The sequence below is a fragment of the Stenella coeruleoalba genome, assembly GCF_951394435.1.
Source record: "Stenella coeruleoalba genome assembly, chromosome: 10".
NCBI lineage: Eukaryota > Metazoa > Chordata > Mammalia > Artiodactyla > Delphinidae > Stenella > Stenella coeruleoalba.
In genome coordinates, this window is record NC_137156.1 from 88934770 (window position 1) to 88949783 (window position 15014).

At 34.9% G+C, this 15014-nt stretch overlaps 1 long non-coding RNA gene across 1 annotated transcript in view; it reads right to left on the reverse strand.

Annotated features, from left to right (window-relative positions):
• Window positions 1-2154: 2154 nt before the first annotated feature.
• LOC307192872 overlaps window positions 2155-15014 on the reverse strand; it is a 166781-nt gene continuing 153921 nt past the window's right edge. Inside the window, exon 3 of the long non-coding RNA XR_013830193.1 lies at window positions 2155-2347. This is a non-coding gene — a long non-coding RNA (uncharacterized lncRNA). The remainder of the gene's footprint in view (window positions 2348-15014) is intronic.

Here is a 15014-nt window from a genome sequence, read left to right on the forward strand (position 1 = left end):
TGCTGCTACGCGGGGGCTTTCTCTAGATGCGGCGAGCAGGGGCTACTCTTCGTTGCAGTGCACGGGCTTCTCATCACGGTGGCTTCTCTTGTTGCGAAGCACAGGCTCTAGGCGCACGGGCTTCAGTAGTTGTGGCGCGTGGGCTCAATAGTTGTGGCTCACGGGCTCTAGAGCGCAGGCTCAGTAGTCATGGCCCACGGGCTTAGCTGCTCCACGGCATGTGGGATCTTCAAGGACCAGGGCTCAAACCTGTGTCCCCTGCATTGGCAGGCAGATTCTTAACCACTGCACCACCAGGCAAGTCCCAGTAGCTTTATTTTTAAACATGCAATTCAATTGAAACTGACATTATACAGTTCAAAATATATATATTTAGTCTCCTTTCACTTTGAAGAATTACAGTCTCTGAATGCATTTCTTTCCGTTGTTAATAAGCGCTATGCCTGAAGATCAAGTCCTATAGCAAACCACATGCCAACCTTCACTACACATTGCTTCTTTTAAGTGGATAATTTAAAACATATGCACTCAAGTATACTATCTTTCTTTCTCTTTAGATGCTGTTTGAGTATCTCATCTGAAAGAGTCTAAAGCATAAACATTTGGTGTTTTTTATTGTAGCTAACACTCTTCACTCCGCAATAGCATACCGTTTGCATCATATAGTAAAGACCCTTTGCAACTCAAGCTGGGTGGTATGAATGAGAGGGATCAACATTAGCTTCTAAGTGGCTATGAAGAAGATTGGGAATTTTGAGTCTTGGGAATCCTGAATATGTAATAGAGAAAATTGTGTAACTACTTACTTCAACATTTTACAAAGGGACCTTATATCTTTTAGGAATGCTTAGAGTTATAATGTAATAGCTGATACACTTCCATGAGTAATGTTGCCTATAAACATTAAATATTGAAGAAACTTAATGTACTGGCCAGACTGAACCCTTTCATGGAGCTACTGTTACGGTTATCATTGTTACTATTATTGCTGCAGGAGGTTCAATACACAGCTAACACAGACCCTTTTAAATTGAATTTGCATCTCTGCTATTTAACACCGTCCAAAGTAAATCTCTAAATGTGAAACACAGTTACCTAAACGCTTGTAATGTAAAAACCCAATGTACACAACATTAATCATCAAGCATCGGTACCTGGATGATTCAGTGATGGAGTCTCATTGAATATTTCAAAATCAAATCTAGATATTGAATTTTTGGTAAAGTTACATGTTTAATACTTTGGTTTCACTGATGAATCCTGTCTTCTCTAATTCAATTATTAATTCTTAATTTTAAAAAGTTATTTAGCATAACACTTCTCTAAACTATGATATTTTGCTATTTGCTTAGAATTCTACAAAAACTTATTGAGCCCTTACTGCATGCCTTATACCATGATAGGCACTAAGGGCCTTACTCATAAAGATAGCAGTAAGACACCATTCCTGACCTCAGAACTTCAAGATTTATTCAAATAATCACAATCTGTGATATGATAAGAATCATGATGAAGGAATAAAAAAGGGAAGTAGTAATGGCACAACTATATTCTAATGAAGATTAAATTATCAAAATTCTCTGTGATCCAGTTTTTTCAACAAATGCTCATTAAGTACTTAACCATGTACTGGGTCTTATTCAAAACACTGGGGATGTCTCAGTGAATGAAACAGACAAAATCCCTCTTCTGGTGAGGCTAACATGCTAGTGGGGGGAGGTGGAAAATATATCCTAAGTATCATACATAAGTAAATTTTGTAGCATGCAATATTTGATTAACCATTTTTCCCCCTTTAAAGGAGATAAACTTACGTCCTGGTAAAGGGACATATTTGGGGCAATTTTTAAAAATTACTTAACTCAAATTATTCATGTTGAATATTCAAATACATTCGAAAAATATGAAATCAGTTCTAGGTTGACTTCACCAAATTTCATATTTTATTGCTGCTAAGATACACATCTCCTTACATATTTAGTGACTCTGAAAACAGTGTCGATTAATCAATAGGATGTAACAATCACTGTCAACAGGGCAGCAGGTGCAGTGCAAGTTGTCACTTGCTGTGCACGCATCAACTTGGATTTCACTCATGATGACACGATGAGAAAACAACTACCCCTTGGCCTTTCAGTTGACACACCATGTATGAACACGTTAAAGAAAGAATATGAGTCCTGGTTGTGGTCTGAAACCTCCCATTAATTCCTTGTGTAAGGTCAAGAAAGCACTGACTAAAAACTTACCAGAAGTGTGGCAGCAGCTTAAAGGAAAAAACTGGAGACAACTGAGGAGCAATCTTTTGAGAAGTGCTGTATCACCAATGCTGTCGATGGGGAAGATACTGTGGGAATAAAAAAGAACATGGATATGGATGACTGAGTAGAAAAGGGATTCAGGAGAATTGCACTCTGAATGTGAAAACTTTTTGAGAATACTCTACCCAATTTATTTGGTTTATATTTCCCTTTTCATGTGTACACAACGTGATATGTTAAAGATGTTAGCTAAGTCTAAAACATCTCTACGATATCTTTAAAAAAATTTCAGGCAATGTGAATGTATAATCCATCAAATTGGCAACTTTCTTCTTGTTTTTCAGGGGAATATAAGTTATTGGTTTGTCTTATAATTAACGGTGTTTTAAGTTTTATCAAATACAATAATTGTATAAGCGATAGCTGGATTTTCACTTTTATTCATGGAAATAATTATTCTCAAATGAGGAAAAAAATTCCTTATATTTGAAAACTATCACAGAAAAGATCATCTCTTTGGATGTTTGCACATGAACATTCTATGATCAGCAGGTGAAAAAGACTGAGACCATCTGCTGCAATTAAACATGGAAGCTTTCATTCAAATGACTGAATAATTCCTATAAGCTCTCAGCAGGAAAATCAAAAGCCAATGCCTTAGTTCTTTTTGTCATTCAGAATAGTTCAGTCAGGTTTTTGAAGACCAGGGTGTATTTTTTAAAAGATACATTGTTGCGTGATTTAGAATTTTTTCATCTCCACCACTCTGCTTTTTAAAAAATGTATTTGAGTTGATTTATAACAATGATGTACTTTTCTTTGTAGATTCAATTATGTTTGCAAAGCTATTGCTCCGTTGTGTATACCTAGCTTTCAACCACTACTATTATGATGACTAAGCACAATTGATTGTCTAACAGGTTGCTTGGAGATAATGGCAAGGTGGTAAAGAATTGAGGGCATGCGTCAACTTCTGTTTGGTATGTATTACGATTTCAGTCTCTTTTCAATCTTTGAGGTTCCTGGCCATCGGTTATTACACCACTTCTTCCTTCTGTCTCATGACAAATCATACACACACAATGAGCAATAATTTTTATCTTAAAAAATACGAAGGGAACAGACAGGTTTTTGCTGTCCATCTTTTGGTGCGCTGGGGAAGGGAAGAATTCTTCCTGATGCGCCTCAAATAATGCCCAGTGGCTACTATCTTTAGAGTTTTTGATCAATTCTGGTGAAAAGGAAAGTACAGCTACTGATGCATGGTAAGTCATTTTAAAAATCAGATAAAATGTGGACTTTCCATTACTGTTTTTGATTTAAGAATGTAGTACTTTTCTGCTTTGTTGAGCCAATGTCATTTTAAGAAATGTACAAGACTCTATTATTTATTCATATTATTGTTTGTGTTAATAGTATCATTAATAAAATGAATCGTCTATATGCCATATGGTAAAATACCACTAACATTTCCACTAAAATTTCTTTCTGAAGTTATTAGTAGACGTTTCTCATTTTAGGTTACATAATTTCCTTTTGTCATTGAGGATATTGGTAAAATTATAGAAAATCTAAATGATGCATTAGGAGACCCACATCTCAGCAACAGGGTTTTACTGTGATGTAGTTCTACGGTGTGCCAAGTTTACTAGGCACTGGAGAACAATGAAAGTTTGGATAAATGGGCATTTTCTCTTTAATTGGCATAACTTTAAATGTTATCCACTTGGATGCAATTTTTTCTTTAAATGTAATGTACTCTGTTCTTCCTTAAGACGTAGAACACGCTTGACTTTGCTTGACAGGTTCCAAAATCAGGATCGTCTTTAATAACATTGATTACTGGACGGCAGTTCTAAAAAAAAGTGAATTTTGTGAGGGGAGCTCCTAAGGGCCAGTTAATTAGCATATGAAAATACATTTATGAATGGTGTATTCTGCTTATGACCACCACTTACACCTGCTGTATACTCAAGTAATTTTTCCTAGTCTCTCTACATCTCCACTGGCCATGACTACCAGCTCTTTACATCCATTGTTTTCTTTCTATTTTTGTCCATTTTTTTCCTTTCCTCTATCTTCTTTTCTTTTATCTTGTCTCTTTTTTCTCAGACTCTTTGGCTTTCATACATTTCAGATTTGGCTGATAGTTATAATTAGAAAACAAAAGCAAATTCTTGGTTGGATTAACATCGCTTCTTTAGTTCTTCTTGGCTAGATTTATTGGTAGGGTTTTCTATTCCTTCTCTTGTTGGAACTGTTTCAGAACATTGGCCATGCCCATATCCAAGTGCTGAGTATACAGTGTTCCTGTAATAAAAATTAGAGCCTCTGGATACCAATTTTATTAGCTTACCGAAATGTGAATTCTTTTATGCCAATTTTATATAATGTGGCATTTGGATACATAACAATATTTTATGAAGGACACTATGCGTTGTTGCCAGAGTCTGTGTTTGATCTAATGTCTGTGACTGCTGTGCCAACAAGATGGCTTATGAGTAGATTAAAAAAAATCAGATCTGACGTTCCTCTGAAAAGAAAGTGTTTAGTCATTATAGGTTATCATTTATCTGATTTCATGAGATAAGAAGTTGGCGTTGAAAGCATTTTCTTAAAATTTTGAAATTTATCTTCTGTGTAATTGATACATCTCTGTACCATCCCAATCTATTTGGATGAAGTCACCAAAATAATCAAAAAGCCCGTAACTTAGAGTTTTTATCATTATTGTCTAATACAACAAGGACTCAGGTTTCATGATGAATTGTATTCTGGACAAATAATGTAACCAGGCCCATATGTCTTGTATTTAAGTCTTATCTATTATATAATTGCTGACATGTGTCTTTGTTCCTAATTATATCTATTTCTAAGTTAAAACATATATAATGCTCCCAATTTCTACATGGGAAAATATGTAAAAGAATTTTGTGAATCAAGCCTATGTTTCCTCTTCTATGGCTTCACAATTTCTACTCAATTCCAAAGCACTATATTTTTAAAGCAAGAGACAATGTTATGGGATATATGAGCTCTTTCAAATAATAGTGTAATGTGAAAGCTAACAGCTGACTCTGGAGTTACACTAACTTAGGTCAAGCCTCAGTGCCATTATTTTAATTGCAGGATACTGGGCAATCCTGGGCTTCACTTTCCTCATCTGTAAAATGCGAGGGGGTGGGGGATACTAAGGGTGCATATATTATAGAGCTTTGGAGAGGATTAAATGAGAAAATACATTTAAAGCACTTAAATATACCTGACCTATAGGAAACATTTGACAAATGTTAGATCTTATACATATATTTTCTGAGTAGCTATGTTACGTTTAGACATGAAATGTAAGAATGCACAAGAATTTACAGATAGATTTATTGGAGAAGCAATGATTGCATATTAGAGTCACAAGTAAAAGGACAGCATGATCTTTCATTATATATATATTTCTTTGAATAATCCATCTTCTACACTATGCAATCTAACTCAGTCCCACATGGGAACACCTTCAGAATGTAGCCAAAAGATTAAGGCTTGGTTTCTCTGAATATTGCCACTATGCTGGAGAGAAAACAGGGGATGATACTAAGTGGATTTGATTTTTTACTATCTAGAAACTTACTGTCTGAAATGAATTTGTATAAAGAGAAGTTGGTCTTTTAGAATTTGTGACACATAGAATGGAATTCAGCTAGATACAGGGTAATTTTCAGTGCTTCTGATTACTGTACGTCACCCACTTTAATTTTAACATAATATTTAAAAATCTGATACGAGACCTGATGTGTGGTATCTAATATCAAAGATAATATAGAGGAAAATTTGAAAGCTAAAAAGTAATAAAAATTACAATGTCTGTTGGTATTTTTATACACAAAAATAAAAAGCAGTATAGGTTATAAGGCTAAGTTTCCAGAAATGACTGTTTTAAGTTACTAGTAATTCAGTTGTCAGATGTAGAATATAGTATTTTTTTCACATGCTTCAACTTCTTTTCTCTCTTCTTTAAAAGTGAATTGAAGTATTTTGTGACTTTGAGTTGAATGGTATTAAATAATTCATGTTTTAGTAATACATTATTCTGTTTTAATAAGATAATGACCCACTTAATCAATGGGATACTAAAACACATACTTTCATTCATGTTTCAATTAATCAGCCATCCAAAAATTTATTGAAGGATTTTTAGAAATTATGAGTAATGCTGAAAAGGGTATTAAATATTTTCAAGGAGTTTACAGTTCAAACAGAGGACAATAGTAATGCATATGTCACAAGCATATAAAAGCATAATTAAATGTACCTCAGAGTACACAGGATATTTTTCAAAAACTCTAAAATAACAGTTAAGTCTACGGTGCTGTCAGCATTTCATGCAAGTCACGCCACTCCACAACACAGCAAAGCATCATCAGAAGAGCTACAGAAACTGGCTTAACATTTGAAGTTTTTTCACTGCACCAGCCAGATTATGCCACGTCATTGCAGTGCACAATTATCAGCACTATCTGGGCAGAGACTGCTTCAACAGTGAATATATTAATACCCTATTTTGGAAGATTTTTATGGGATAATAGAATACTTTTCATATTCTATGCAATTTCTGCATAAAGCTGTAGTATTGCCAAGGGAAATGTAAACGCAGTGCAGAGCACTGTAAACGCAGTGCAGAGCATATATATAGGAGCATAGCCCCTATAAAATAGAATGGAGAACTGGCAGTCATTAGTGGATCATTTTCTATTGCAAAATGCTGAGGATATGCACATATTCACCACATATGGCTGTTCAAGTTGTGCACTGCACAACTCTAAGGGATAATAACTATCATTTGCTTACTCAACCCAGGAAACATTTTTTTCACTACAAATGTTTGATAACAGAGAGGAATCTCAAGAGCAAAGTGAAGATTCAGGACAAAGAAAATAGGTAGGCTTTTCAAGGCAGGAATGACTATGTCAGTACAAGTGGTGGTGATGATGTATGCAAACTATCCGTTGCTTATATATCCTTCAGGATACATATGGCAGGATTCTGACAGATAATTTTTTGAAGGGGTAAGAAAATATTTTATTTTCAGTTTCTGCTGTTTGCCTAGGTTCTATATCAGTTGCTTTGGAGAACTGAATTGGTGAAAAGAACCTTATGTTTTTGTGTGTTTGGGTTATTGAAAGATCTTCAGTGAAGCTGCAAGCATATCTCTCTACACAACATGTAACAATTAAATATTAGCTTAACTCTATCACCTCCTGTGTCTTTATCAACCACCCTCAAACTAACTCAGCAGGATTAAGAACATTTCTAATAACTGAAACAAAAAAGCTTATTTTATTTGTACATTCTGGATAAAGGCATATAAGTGTATAGTGTATAGTATATTTGGATACAGCATCGTAGTCTGAAGAACTATGAACAGAGACAAGAGTGTTCAAGTGTACTAACATATGCTGTGCGCAGATTCAGCTGCCATCAGCTGCCATCGTTTTCCTTTGCCACGTTTCTGCATAGAGGAGGGACACATAGACGGGACAGCAGAAGAAAGTCTTTTCTGAATTACATATTCTTACCTCTTATCAGTTGAAATCATTTATCTTGATTAAAATGGAGACCAGAGATGCCTAATGTTTTATGGACTTTGCAAACTCAGTTCCCTGATCTATAGTGACAGAAAACAAGAGTGGTGGAATAGGGCTGGGCGTTGGATGTGGCATTGATTGGGAAAGGATAGACACGACTTTTTGAGGTGATGGACATGCTATATCTTGAATGTGATGGGCATTATATGAGTGCATCTACTTGCCAAAAGTCATTAACTGTACATGTACAATGGGGGCATTTTATAGTATGTAATTTATATTTCAGTAAAAGTGATCTTGAAATACTAGCTGCCTATATCCAAAATTAATATTTCTATATCCAACATAGAAAAAAAAATTGTGTTCTGAAGAAACAGTAGTACATCTGTATATTTGAAAACAGAAGAAGAAATCTTGTTGAGAATTAATTCTTGAAGAACTGTAAATTTAACTAAAAGTAAAATATGACAACATGATTTAAAAATGTTCAGGTCATTAAATCACCATGAGTATGATTGAGTGTATGAGTGAAGAAATAATTATTCTATTGCTAAGTAATCTAAAAATGTATAATTTGTTTGCTATACATATTGAAACGTTTCCTCCCTTAAAAATTGTAATATTGGTACAAATTAGTACATTCTCTTTGAAATGTTTGAGCAGTATGAAATACTTCCTCCCTTCTTATCCTTCCTTGTCTCCTAATGTTTACTGCTAAACTGAGACTTCACATTGGAAGCTCACACTTGTACTTCACTGTGTATCATTTCAGATTTTATTCATTCATTGAACATTTTGGGTATGAATGAGTGGATTTACACTGTAGATATACACACACTAATTCTGCAACTTGATCTTCACTTAAGTATTTTAAAAATATTTCAAATGTTATTAAGACTATGTCCAGATCCAAATTCAGTTGGTCAATTGTAAAGCATACGCTTCCTCCAAAGTATATTCCAGAGGGATTTTAAAGTAGTTAACATTTTGAAGTTGTTGATTCCAATGGGATGTTAGAGCAAATATTTTAAACATTTTAAACTTATGTATAAATTATTAAGCATGTATCTTAAACTCAGTGAGTCTTGACAAATGCATACATGTCAAGACTCACTGAGTCTCACTCTATCTAGACATAGAATTTTCTCAACTTCCCAGAAACTTCTGTCATAAACTTTCTCAAGCAGCACCTGTGGCAATTGTTCTTATTTCTTTTACCAACGATTAGTTTTGTCTGTTCTAGGACTTCATATAGATAGAATCAAACTGTTCGCATACTGTCTCTAGTCTCTTTGGCTTACCAACATGTTTTTGAGCTTCTACATATATAAGTAACCTGTTCCGTTTTACTGCTGACTAGTATTTGGTTGTAGGAATATATTACACTTTGTTTATCTATTCTCCCTTTGATGGATATTTGGGTTAGTTTTAATTTGAGGTTATTATGAATAAGTGTTTATGACCATTTTTATACAACTCATTTTTGTGCCTGTATGCTTTATTTCTTTGGGGGTAAATATTTAGAAATGGAATTGCTGGGTCTTAGAGTTAGTTCTCGTTAACTTTTTGAGAATCCACTAGACTCACTTCTAAAGTGGTTATATCATTTTACACTCCCACCAGCAGTGCATGCCAGTTCTGGTTAATAGCCTATATTTTAAAGCTATTAACTTCAAAGGAATTTTGGTACCCAGTATTTTAAAAGAACTAAGAGTCTAAATAGACAATTTGGCCAATGCCATCAGGGAGCTACTTTCAGCTCTAGGACCCCATTTTGTAGGGCAAGAGTTAAATGTCAGAAACCGAAGAAAGGTTTAAACTTCTGCTAATTATCAGGTGTATTAATAAAAGTCCTTGACTTTGGCTGATTTTACAACTACCACATGTGCTTCAGTATTGGATATATTTTGAAATATTATATAAATTAGTAGTTGCTTAAAACAATATAATTTCCTGTGTTTTCCTTTTTAAAAGCTGGTACAAGCCATCATTTCTCACTGACTTAATTGTAAAGTGCATGACCCAGCACAGAAATAAACACATACCCTCAATTTTGTCCTAAATCTTTGAGTTCTCGCCAACCCTGTCATTTCTTTACACCTCTTAAGTCTTCCAGTGGGGGATATGAGGTCATGTAGACATCAAATTCTAATTCTGCCCCTTACTTGCTTCAGAATTTGGGCAAGTTAGTCAACAGAGAAGGGACAAACGGAGGCTGTAAAAACGACATGAAGTAATGCAGATAAGGTACTTAATAAATGATGGCAGGAATTTGTGGCTGTTGGATATTGTAGCAGCAGGAATTTCTTTCCTTAATCCTGTGCCATAGACAGGTGGAGTACTTTTTGTTTTCTAAATGTAGCCTGTTTTCTCTCTGCAGTGCCTTTATCCATACTGTTCCTACCATCTAGGCAGGTCTCTCTTCCCTTTTTTATAAGTCTAGATCCTCATGGTAGTTCTCAAGTCAAAGGCCACCTCTTTGGGCTTCCCTGGTGGCGCAGTGGTTGAGAGTCCACCTGCCAATGCAGGGGACACGGGTTCGTGTCCCAGTCCGTCAAGATCCCACATGCCGCGGAGCGGCTGGGCCCGTGAGCCATGGCCACTGAGCCTGCGCGTCCGGAGCCTGTGCTCCGCAACGGGAGAGGCCACAACAGTGAGAAGCCCGCATACCGCAAAAAAAAAAAAAAAAAAAGCCACCTCTTTATCTGAATCTCTCCAAACTTCCTATCTGGAAACAAACAAATTTTCAAGTGAAGTGTAACGGTCCTTTAAAAACAAAACAATTTTGTTTTCTTTGTAACTTGTCATCACGTTTAGTACTATTAGAGAATAAGTTATAATGAAAACAAAAGTTGTTTAGTTCTGTTTATTTATATTTTTCACTCTTTGAGAGGTAGAAAGAGTACCATACCGTATATTACCATCTTTATCATCACCACGAGAACTAACATTAATTAAATGCTTCACACGTGCCAGACTCAGTACTAAGCACTGACATTATTAAATGAATGAGTCAGATACACTTGGGAATTTTTAAAATCTCACTAACATTAGCTTCTTTCCTTCAAAACTTCTTTTGAATAAGCTAATTTCCTTTCATCTATTACTGAGACTCAGGGTAGACATTAAATGAAAAATCACTGCAGAAAATGCTGCATTCACCTAGAGTTGTGACAGGGATTAAAAATCAACATACACTATTAATGTCTAATTTCCACTATTTTTAAAAGTGTTCTTTCTCTCTCCCTCACTTTTTTCCCCTCCTTTAGTCCCGGCTCATATATGAGTTTCAGCATTAACATTCATAAATTGGACTATGGCGAGGATGAATCACTGAAATACTATATGCACTCTTTCAATACATATGTGCAGTGTAAGAATGAACATGTCAAACTACTGTAAAGTGCATCTGTCTTTAGCATTGAACTTTTGTAGGTCATCTGAGAATACAAAGCAGTTTTTCAGGCATCGAAGAAACAAAACCATATCAAAGTTTCCTCCATGTTCTGGAAACTTTCTCTGATTTAATCAGTGGATGTATTGTCCTGTAATAACTTGTGATTGAAATGCAGTTTGTTTATTAACTTTATTGTAATTTTAGACATTAAATGATATTTTAAATGACCCTTTTGAGATACAATTCATATACAATAATATGAACCTACTTAAGTGTATAGCTTAATGAGTTTTGTCAAATGTGCACTCATGTCCACCTCCAGGCAACCACTTCTTTTGTGTTCTGACACTGTAGATCAAGTATTGCCTCTTTTACAACTTCACATAAATGGAATTCACAGAGTCTGTAGTCTTGCATCTGGCTCATTTAGCTCTCCATAATATTTTTGAGATTCAGCCAAATTCAGTTTTTTCATATGATCTAAGAACTATCATAGAATTATTTTTGTACAGAAAGGATATGGAGTAAAATATGTTGATTTTTTTTTTCTTTCCCGTATGGATGTTCAGTTATACCAGCACCATTTGTTAAAAAGCTTTTTCCTTTCCACACTAAACTCGATTGGCACCTTTGTCAAAATTTCAGTTGGCTACATACTATGGGTCTATTTCGGGACTCTCTATTCTGTTCCTTTGAGCAAGTTGTCTACTCTCATACCAAAACTGCACTGTCTTCATTACTAGAGCTTTATAGAAGGTCTTGCAATCAGGGGTAAATTTTGCTCTTCTTTTGAATTTGACTTTATTCTCTTTTTCAAAATTGTTTGCCCATTCCTAATCTTTGTTATTTCCGTATAAATTTTAACAACAGTTTATCAACTTATACTAAAAAAGATGGGAAAATTTTGATAATGATTGCATTGAAACTATACATCAATTTGGAAAAAAAATGATATCTGAATACTATTGAATCTTCCAAAACATGAACAGTGTATATCTATATATTTATTTAGGTCCTCTCTAATTTCTTTAAATGCTGTAGTTTTCATTGTAATGATATTGCCCAACTTCCATTGCATTCATCCCTAGGAAGTTGGTGTTTTTTAATGCAGATATAAATGATATTCAAAAAATTACTTTATAATTGTTCCTTGATAAGATATTAAAGTGCCATTTATTTTTCTGTATACTGATCTTATGTCTTGCAGCCATACTGAATCCACTTATTATTTCTAGTAGTATGAGTTTTTTGTGTGTATATTCTTTTAGATTTTCTATGCACACAATCATATCTTCCAGGAATAATGGCATTTTTACTTCTTCCATTTTCTACCTTTCTATTCTATAGACTTCTTTTTTTCTTATGTTCTTGCACTGACCAAAACTTTTAGTACAATATTGACCAGAAGTCGAGGCAGCAGACATCCCTGCATTGCTCCCAAACTTAAAGGACAAAGATTCACTTGTTCACCATTAAGTGTAATATTGTAAGTTTTTCATAGATACTCATTATCACATTGAGAAAATCTATTTAATTCCTAGTTTTCTGAAAGTTCTTATAATGAATGTGTACTAAAATTTATGAAATGCTTTTAATGTATCATTTGAGGTAAACATATGGTATTTCCTTTCTGTTTTGACTATATTGTGAAGTATGTTTATTAAAATCCTCATGTTAAAGGAGTCTTTGATTCCTAGGATAAATCCCACTTGGTATTATATATTTTACATGTTGCTGGATTTCATGTGCTAATTTTTGATAAATATTTTTGCACCTACGGACATTACTTTTCTTTCCTTGGATTACCTTTGACTTGGTTTAGTATCTCATTAATTCTGGCCTAATAAGATAAAAGGAATTGCTCTTTCCATTTATTTTCTGAAATAGTTTGTCTAACATTTTTATCTTATGTTTGAAATAATTCATCAGTAAAGCGATCTTGATTTGATTTTTTTTCCTTGTTGGAAGGTTAACAGCATTTTTATTTTTTTATATACATATGGGACTATTCATATTTTTTCCTTTTGTATTTTACATTTTTGTTGGTAAAAATGTTTCTTTTATGGAAATTGTTCATTTCATCTAACTTTTCATATTTATTGGCAAAAATTGTCCTTTAATCTTTTCTTCTCATTTTCTTTTAGTGTTTGTAGGATCTGTACAGATGGCTGCTTTTTTATTCCTGATATTGATGATTTATACCATCGGTTCTACTCCATTGATCTATAAGCTTTATCCTTATGCCAATACCATACTTCTTTGATTACTGTAGCTTTATACTAAATCTTGAATTTTGGGGTAATGCCATTCCTTTGAATTTGTTCTTCAATATTGTATTGGCCATGCTAGGTTAATTTGCCTTTCCATATAAATTTTAGAATCAGTTTGTTGATAGTCATGAAATAATTTACTGGAATTTTTATTGATATTGTGCAGAATCTATAGACCAAGTAGGGGAGAACTGACATTTCAACAATACTGAGTCATCCTATCCATTAATATAGAAGTAGTGTACCTTCTTCATCATAGTTATTTTAAATTTATCATTAAAAAATACCTTCTTAATCATGGTTATTTTAGATTTATCATCTGATAATTCCAACATCTGTGTCATATCTGAATTTCATGCTGTTGTTTGCTTTGTCGCTTTAGACTGTGCTATTCCTTGCCTTTTAGCATGCCTGTAATTTTTTGTTGAATACTGGATATCTTCTATCATGTAATAAGAACTGAGGCAAACAGACTTTTTTCTCATATATAATTATTTTTTCTTTCATTTTATTTAGATATAATTGGCATATAGTTCTATATAAGTTTAAGGTGTACACCATAATGACTTGTGTGCATTGCAAAATGATTGCCACAACAAATTTAGTTAACTTCCCTCACTTCGGACACATAGATTAGGAAAAAAAAAACAGGTAAACAGGCTTTTTTTTTTTTTGGCGGTACGCGGGCCTCTCACTGTTGTGGCCTCTCCAGTTGTGGAGCACAGGCTCCGGAAGCGCAAGCTCATTGGCCATGGCTCACCGGCCCAGCCGCTCCGCAGCATGTGGGATCTTCCCGGACCGGGGCACAAACCCTTGTCCCCCGCATCGGCAGGCGGACTCCAACCACCACGCCACCAGGGAAGCCCGGTAAACAGGCTTTTAATGTGAGGATTTATTTTCATCTTGGCTAGGACTTGGTCTGTGTTTAATGTTAGCTGAAGCTGTAGATTACAGAGCCTTCAAATTCTTCAACTGCCATCTTTGGCTCCTTTGTTGAATCTGGTCTGGGCTTCCCTAAGTACTTCTTCTTAGAGACACTGTGACTTTATGCTGTTTCAGCTGTAATTCACTGTTATTATGTAGAGCCCTGTTGGTGTGGTTGTAATGTGGAGGGAGGGGATGCATTGTATAATCTTATGGCTAAATCATTTATGTGTTTCTGGGTCGGGCTTTGACCTTCAAGAGTTTTTCTGCAGTGGCACAGCTTTTTTTCCCCCTTTAGAAGAAGACAGGCAGATGAGAGGGGGACAAAATGATTTTCTACCAGCTGGAAGAATCTGGTAAAGTCTTTTCTCTTGGAGAGCATGCCTTTGCTATGGAGAATGTTCTGGGCATATTTCTCAAGGATTCATCTTTCCTTCTCCTTTCCAGAACCATGAGAGAATCATTCTCTGATCTTCACCAGTTGGTAAAGCTCACTAAAGTGTCAGAGATCCCTGGGTGAGGGCCCAGGAGTTTCCCACTTTCATGCTAGTCCACACTCAGCCTCCAGCAATTCCTTAAATTTATC